This window comes from Arachis ipaensis, chromosome B5 (genome assembly GCF_059453495.1).
Source record: "Arachis ipaensis isolate K30076 ecotype BB chromosome B5, ASM5945349v1, whole genome shotgun sequence".
In the NCBI taxonomy this organism is placed as follows: domain Eukaryota; kingdom Viridiplantae; phylum Streptophyta; class Magnoliopsida; order Fabales; family Fabaceae; genus Arachis; species Arachis ipaensis.
The window spans coordinates 127,466,598-127,473,661 of NC_142440.1; the positions used below are offsets into that span (position 1 = coordinate 127,466,598).

General features: G+C 39.4%; 1 non-coding gene across 1 annotated transcript; it reads left to right on the forward strand.

The window, feature by feature from the left end:
- Positions 1-1,751: 1,751 nt before the first annotated feature.
- On the forward strand, positions 1,752-1,855 carry LOC148565722 (small nucleolar RNA R71). The gene has a single exon (XR_015885362.1). It is a non-coding gene; the product is annotated as a small nucleolar RNA R71 (small nucleolar RNA).
- The last annotated feature ends 5,209 nt before the right edge of the window (positions 1,856-7,064 follow it).

Here is a 7,064-nt window from a genome sequence, read left to right on the forward strand (position 1 = left end):
TTTCTTGTTTATCTATTAAGGGGATCTCAGAATGAATTGGCTGTGTTTCAGTGCTCGTTTCCTCCTTCAATGTCTCATTATCATTTGTGCTTAGTTCCTTGTCCTCTTGATCTGTTTCTTGTGAGAGTTTGAAAACATTGAAGCTGAGTCGTTCATCATGGATTCTCAATATTAGCTCCCCTTTCTCTACATCGATAAGTGCTCTGGCCGTAGCTAGGAATGGTCTTCCCAATATGATTGGATAAGTGGGACTCTCTTCCATGTCCAGGATGACAAAGTCTGTTGGGAGAAAGTATTTTCCAACCTTTAGCAACACATTTTCCACCACTCCTATTGCTTGCTTTTGAGTTTTGTCAGCCAGTCTGATGATTACATCTGTGGGTATTATCTCATTGATCTGCAGCCTCTTCACCAAGGATAAGGGCAGTAAGTTGATGCTGGCCCCCAAATCACATAGTGCTTTATCGAACATAGTTTCACCTATGGCACAAGGGATGTGAAAACTCCCTGGGTCTCTTCTTTTTGTAGGCAGCTCAGGTTGAATAAGGGCACTAAATTCCTTGTTCATCACTATAGTCTGGCCTCCTTTGAGTGAGCTTTTCCTGGGAAGAAATTCCTTCATATACTTGATGAATGCAGGCATTTGTTGAATTGCCTTGATGAATGGTATGTTTACATGTAGAGATGCAAACAAGTCTAGGAACCTTGAGTATATTCTCTTTCCCACAGCACCATTGAGTAGTTGAGGAAAGGGAGCATAGAGCTTCAGCAACTCTTGTTGTGAGATTTCTGGTCCTTGGTGATCTCTATCCTCCTCCTTTGTTGGGTTGTCTTCAGGTTGTTTGCAAAGTTTGCCTTACTTGTCTTCAGTCTCTTGATCACTCGTAGTGACCATTTTGCAATCTTCCCATCTTACTTTCTTTGCTTCTCCCTTGGGGTTTTTTTCCGTGTCACTTGGGAAGCTATCGGTAGGTTTGGGAATCTTCTCAGCTAAATATCCCACTTGGAATTCCAGCTTCCTAATGGCCTCTCCCTGGTTCTTAATATTGGCTCGCACTTCCTCTTTGAATACCTTATTTTCTTGAATCTCTTGGGATATTCCTTCAAGTAGGGCTTCAATCTTAGAGAGCTTGTCATCAATTGATGGGTGATTCGGAGCAGATGTGCTATTTTGGTTTTGATAAGCATATGAAGAAGTGTTGTTGTGGGGGTGTTGAGACGTCCTTTGTGTGAATTGCTGGTGAGCTGCATTGTTATTAGAGTTGTAATGTCTCTGGTCTTGGTTTTGATCTTGCTCACTTCCCCACCCAAAGTTTGGGTGGTTTCTCCATCCAGGGTTGTAGGTTTTGGAGTATGGATCATAGTTTTTTCTTGGTGAATTCCCAATGTAGTTGGCTTGCTCCTGACTCCCCTCTGCTTCTTCATTCACTCCTTCTTGGATTGTTGATGAAGTGGAGATTGCTGCTACTTGGTTCATCTCCATCTTCTTGGTGAGGTCAGCCAGCTGCTGGGTAATGAGCTTGTTTTGGGCTAACAGAGCATCTACATTGTTTAGCTCCATTACTCCTCTTGTGTTCCCTCTTTCGGAAGCATAGAAGTAGTCGTTCTCTGCTACTGTTTCAATAACATCTATGTCTTCCTCAATGGTCTTCTTCTTGTTCAAAGATCCTCCAGATGAATGGTCTACGGCCTTCTTTGACTCATAAGAGAGCCCTTCATAGAAAATGTGCAGCTGCACCCATTCGTTGAACATGTCAGGTGGACACCTCCTTGTTAAGTCCTTGAACCTCTCCCATGCTTCATATAGAGTCTCACCATCTTGTTGCCTGAAAGTTTGGACCTCAGCTCTCAGTCTATTGATTCGTTGAGGAGGGTAAAATCTTGCTAAGAATTTGTTCACCACGTCTTCCCAAGTTGTCAAGCTTTCCCTTAGGAAAGATTCCAGCCATTTGGCTGCCTTGTCCCTGAGTGAGAATGGAAATAAGAGTAGTCTATAGGCGTCAGGATGAACACCATTAGACTTCACTGTGTCACATATTCTCAGGAAGGTGGTTAAATGTTGATTGGGTTCTTCTTGAACACTTCCTCTAAACGAACAGTTGTTCTGAACAAGGGTGATGAGCTGTGGTTTAAGTTCAAAGTTGTTGGCATGGATTGTTGGCTTTTGGATGCTACTTCCACAATTGCCTGGGTTTGGATTGATGTAAGAGCCCAAAACTCTTCTATCCTCCCCAGCATGATTTGCTCTACCTCCTCCCCCATGGTTGTGATCTTCTTCTTCATGATGGTTTTCCATGTTGTCTTCCATGTTTGTTTCAAAGAATTCCTCTTCTTCCTCAGCACCAACCACTTTCTTTCCTCTTGCCTGCCTCCTTAATCTAAGGAAGGTCCTCTCAGGTTCAGAATCGAAGGAAGTTGAAGCCCCACTTCTTCTCCCTGTCATACAACCATCAAGTGCAAGCAAGAAAAGATAGGTGCAGAAAGTATTTGTGTCAGAATTACTGTTAGTTGTGGGTGATGCAATATATCAAACAGTTAGTGGGTTAGCAAACAGAATTGAAAATAACAAAGAAGAACAAAAGAGTAGAGGGGGAAGGGAAGAAGTTTAACTAAAACAAAAAGTAAATCACTCAAACAGAAAATGAAATTCACAAAATAAAAATGCTCAATCTAGTGATCTTCCAATTTAATCATTGTTGATGCACAATCAATCCCCGGCAACGGCACCATAAACTTGATGCACGGAAAACTTGTCTCACAACAAATCTCCCTTCGACAAGTGTACCGAATTTGTCGTCAAGTAAAAACTCAGAATAGAGTGAGGTCGAATCCCACAGGGATTGATTGATCAAGTAACTTTAATTAGAAGAATGTTCTAGTTGAGCGAATCCAGAATTTGGGTTGAGAGTTACAGAAAATAAAATGGCTGGAATGTAAATAACAGAAAAGTAAATGCTAGAATTAAAGAACTGGAAGCAAATGACTGAAAATAAATTGCAGAATTGTAAATGGGAATGGGGGATTTGCTCATAAAAGTAAATGGCAGAAATTAAAGAGAATGGGTAAGATCAGAGATGGGGAGTTCATTGGGCTTAGGAGATGTTGCAATTCTCCGGATCAAGTTCATTTTCATCTCTTCCTCAATCAATGCACTCATTGATCTCCTTGGCAATCTTAAGTGATTGAATTACAATTTCTTGCAATTTAATCTCTCAAATCTTGATCAATATCCAATTCCTTGGTCAATTGCTCATGAGAAGAGATGAAGTATGGTCACTGATTATACCACATGCATTTCCCAAATCAAGTATTGAGAGGGTTATAGTCACATACCCATCCAAACCCAATTTGGTCCAGCATGAGAAAGCATTTCTAGCTTGATCTCTTCATTCCTCTTTCAAGGTTCAAAAGAGATCCAAGTTTGAATAGCTTCTCTTCCAAGATAACTACTCAGTTGGATGAAGATCGAAAGCTTTCAAGTAAAATCAAGAGAAAAGATAGAAGAAGAATAATGAAAATTAGTATTGATCCATCAAATTACAACAGAGCTCCCTAACCCAATGAAAGGGGTTTAGTTGTTCATAGCTCTTGAAAATGAAAACAAAGATGGAGAATACATCATAAAACTAGAAAATGCAGAGAAAGTAAAATACAGAGAGTAGTTCCCTTTTTCCAGCCTCCAGAACTCCTTTTACAATTCAAAGCTACTCCTATATATACTACTCTTCTCAGCTTCTAGTTTGCTCTTCAAGTCTTGGGCCTTTGGATCTTGAGTTTGAAGCAGTTCTTTTCTTCATTTGGGCTTGGCTTTACTTGCAGAGAGAAAGTGCTAAGTGGGCAGAGACTTCAGCTCAGGGCGTTAGGGGTGTTAACATTTAGTGAAAATATAAGTTCGAGAATGTTAGTGACACTTAACATTTTCACTAACGTTCCAATGTACCCCTTTGCCTCACGTTAGAGCCCACGTTAACTATGTTAACGTGGCTTCTAACGTGGCCTTGCCAAACTTCGAGAACGTTAGTGACACTCAACATTGTCACTAACGTTCCAGTGTGCCCCTTTTTGCTTCACGTTAAAGCTCCACGTTAACTAGGTTAACGTGGCTTCTAACGTGGCCTTGCCAACCTTCGAGAACGTTAGTGACACTCAACATTGTCACTAACGTTCCAATGTGCCCCTAGATCTCACGTTAGAGTCCACGTTAACTAGGTTAACGTGGCTTCTAACGTGGCCATTCTTAGCCATCTCAATGTTAGTGACAATGTTGAGTGTCACTAACGTTGGCTCATCATTCATTCCTCATCGTTAGCTTCCACGTTAACTAAGTTAACGTGGAAGTTAACGTGGCTCCTTGGGGGGGTTGTGTGGTTGCTTCCAACGTTAGTGACAACGTTGAGTGTCACTAACGTTGGCGACAACTCTCACTTCTTACGTTAGCTCCCACGTTAACCAAGTTAACGTGGGAGTTAACGTGGTGTGTTGCATCCTTAGGCCAACGTTAGTGACAATGTTGAATGTCACTAACGTTGGCTTCTCTTCCCGCTTTAACGTTAGAGGCCACGTTAACTAGGTTAACGTGGGCTCTAACGTGGCCACTTATGAGTGTTTGCCAATGTTAGTGACAATGTTAAGTGTCACTAACGTTGGCTCAACTTCCCTTTTCCACGTTAGAGTTCACGTTAACTTAGTTAACGTGACTCTTAACGTGGGCAATGATGGCTATGAGAGTGTCATTGGCAATCACTTTTCTCATTAACCTTGCAAGTTTCCTCCCTTTCCTTGCTTCCTTTGGTCCTGAAATCAAGCAATAGAGTGCATCAAAGTTCTAGTCCAAGTCATGGGCAATGCAACATACAATTTGTCACTAAACTTATGCAAAATCCTCATGAAATAATGTAAAATGCACAATGTATGCTTGAGTCAAGGTGTAAGTGAATATCTACCCAAAACTAGCTTATTTCCTAAGGAAATGCATGAAACTAACCTAAAAACAGTAAAGAAAAGGTCAGTGAAACTGGCCAAGATGCCCTGGCATCACACATTAAAACTTTAAAAGCCACCCTAAATATTTTTTATGAGAATAATGGGAATTTTTAACTAAACCTGCATAACATATATGAATGATATATGATGCTTGAGTTAGAGAACACACAGCCTGTGAGTCTTGAGCTTACTTGTATGGTTGCATTCAAACCATAACTTTATTCCTGTGTGTTTCGCTTCTTTTTATTCTGATGTTCTTTACTTTGCTTTAATCTATATGTCCAATTATAGAATATAGAATAGATACATACCAAAAGAATGATTGAGGCCATCATTTGATTTTAGCTCACTTACCCCAAATTAGCCTACCTTTTACATCACCTTTGTTAGCCCCCTTGAACCTTTTAAAATCCCTTTATTCTAGTTAGCCAAATTACTAGCCTTAAGCAGAAAAACAAAAGAAAATCCCAAGTGAATCCTTGGTTAGCTTAAGATAGAAAATTATAAATAGAGTAAAATATGGGAAACCTTTTGGGAACATGGGTGATAGAAACAAAAGGGTAGAAAAGTTAAAAGAATTAAAATAAATTTGGGAAGCATGCTCATGAGAAAATCAAAGTGATTTAATTGCCATGTGCCAAAAAAAAATTTTATTTTTCAACATTTAATAAAAGGGGATACAAAAGAAATTCCCCAATGCAAAATAAAAGCAATGCACATGGAATAAAAAAAAATAAAAAGTGAAACATGAGCATGTAACAATAAGTGGGATAATATGGGAAAATAGGTAAAGAGATTTTGTTTTACTAAATATATATGTTAGGTGAGATCTTAGTCTAATTAAGGATTCACTTATTAGCTCACTTGACCCTATACATAAATCCTTACCTTTACCTTGGCTCCATTACAACCTCAATTAAAGACCTCATGACTTTTTGGTATGACTATATTCTATAATTGTTGATTGGTTAGATGAAGAACAAAGCTATAGAAAGTAAGAATAAAAAGAAAAATAGAGTGAATAAACCCAATAAACACTGAGTGACTAGAGAGTAAACACAAAATCCAGTGAGGGTTCAATAACTCATCAACATATATCTGTGCTTAAATTTACTAATTGTTTTGCAAGTTTGTACAATGTTTTCTTTCCCATCTCATTTGCTAAAATGCTTTATTATTTAAGGGTTGGCTATATATATACATGACTCATTGAGAATGTGAATTAACTTGACTACATGTAAGCTTTATATATGAGTGAATAATTTAGAGTTGCATGATGCATCATTCATTTAGGTAGTTGCATTTAAATTAGGTTGCATTGCATGACATTCCATCACTTTAACCTTAATTATTTACCTTGGGTTTAGCATGAGGACATGCTAGTGTTTAAGTGTGGGGAGGTTGATAAACCCATATTTCATGAGTTCTTTTGTGCTTAATTTGAGTGATTTATACAATCCTTCACCTACTTATTCACATTAATTGCATGGTTTTACTTTCCCTCCCTTATTATGTGATGTATATGAAAAAAACATGTTTCCTAAGCTCTAAAATTAATTATTTTAATTACCTTTATTTCCATTCGATGCCGTGATCAGTATGTTGAGTAGTTTCAGATTTTCTAAGGCAGAATGACTTAAAGGATGGAAAAGAAAACATACTAAAATGGAAAGAGAAAGCAAAACGAAGCTTTAAGGAAACTGGTATCCACGCGATCGCATGGATGACGCGATCGCGTGCCAGAAGCGAAGATGCAGTGACGCGGCCGCATAACTGACACGACCGCGCGCCTTTAGCAGAACACATACGACGCGGACGCGTGACCAACGCGACCGCGTGGCAAGGAAAAGCTCCGAATGACGCGACCGCGTGACCCACGCGGACGCGTGACAGAGGCCACGTATCAGAATATACAGAATACGCCCCCAGCGATTTCTGAAGCCCTTTTTGGCCCAGATCCAAGTACAGACAGCATAGACCAGAGGTTATAAAGTGTGGGAATGCACCCATTCAAAAGAGAGCTCGCATATTTTATTTTTCAATGATTTAGATTTAGTTGAGAGGGAGATCTTCTCTTCTCT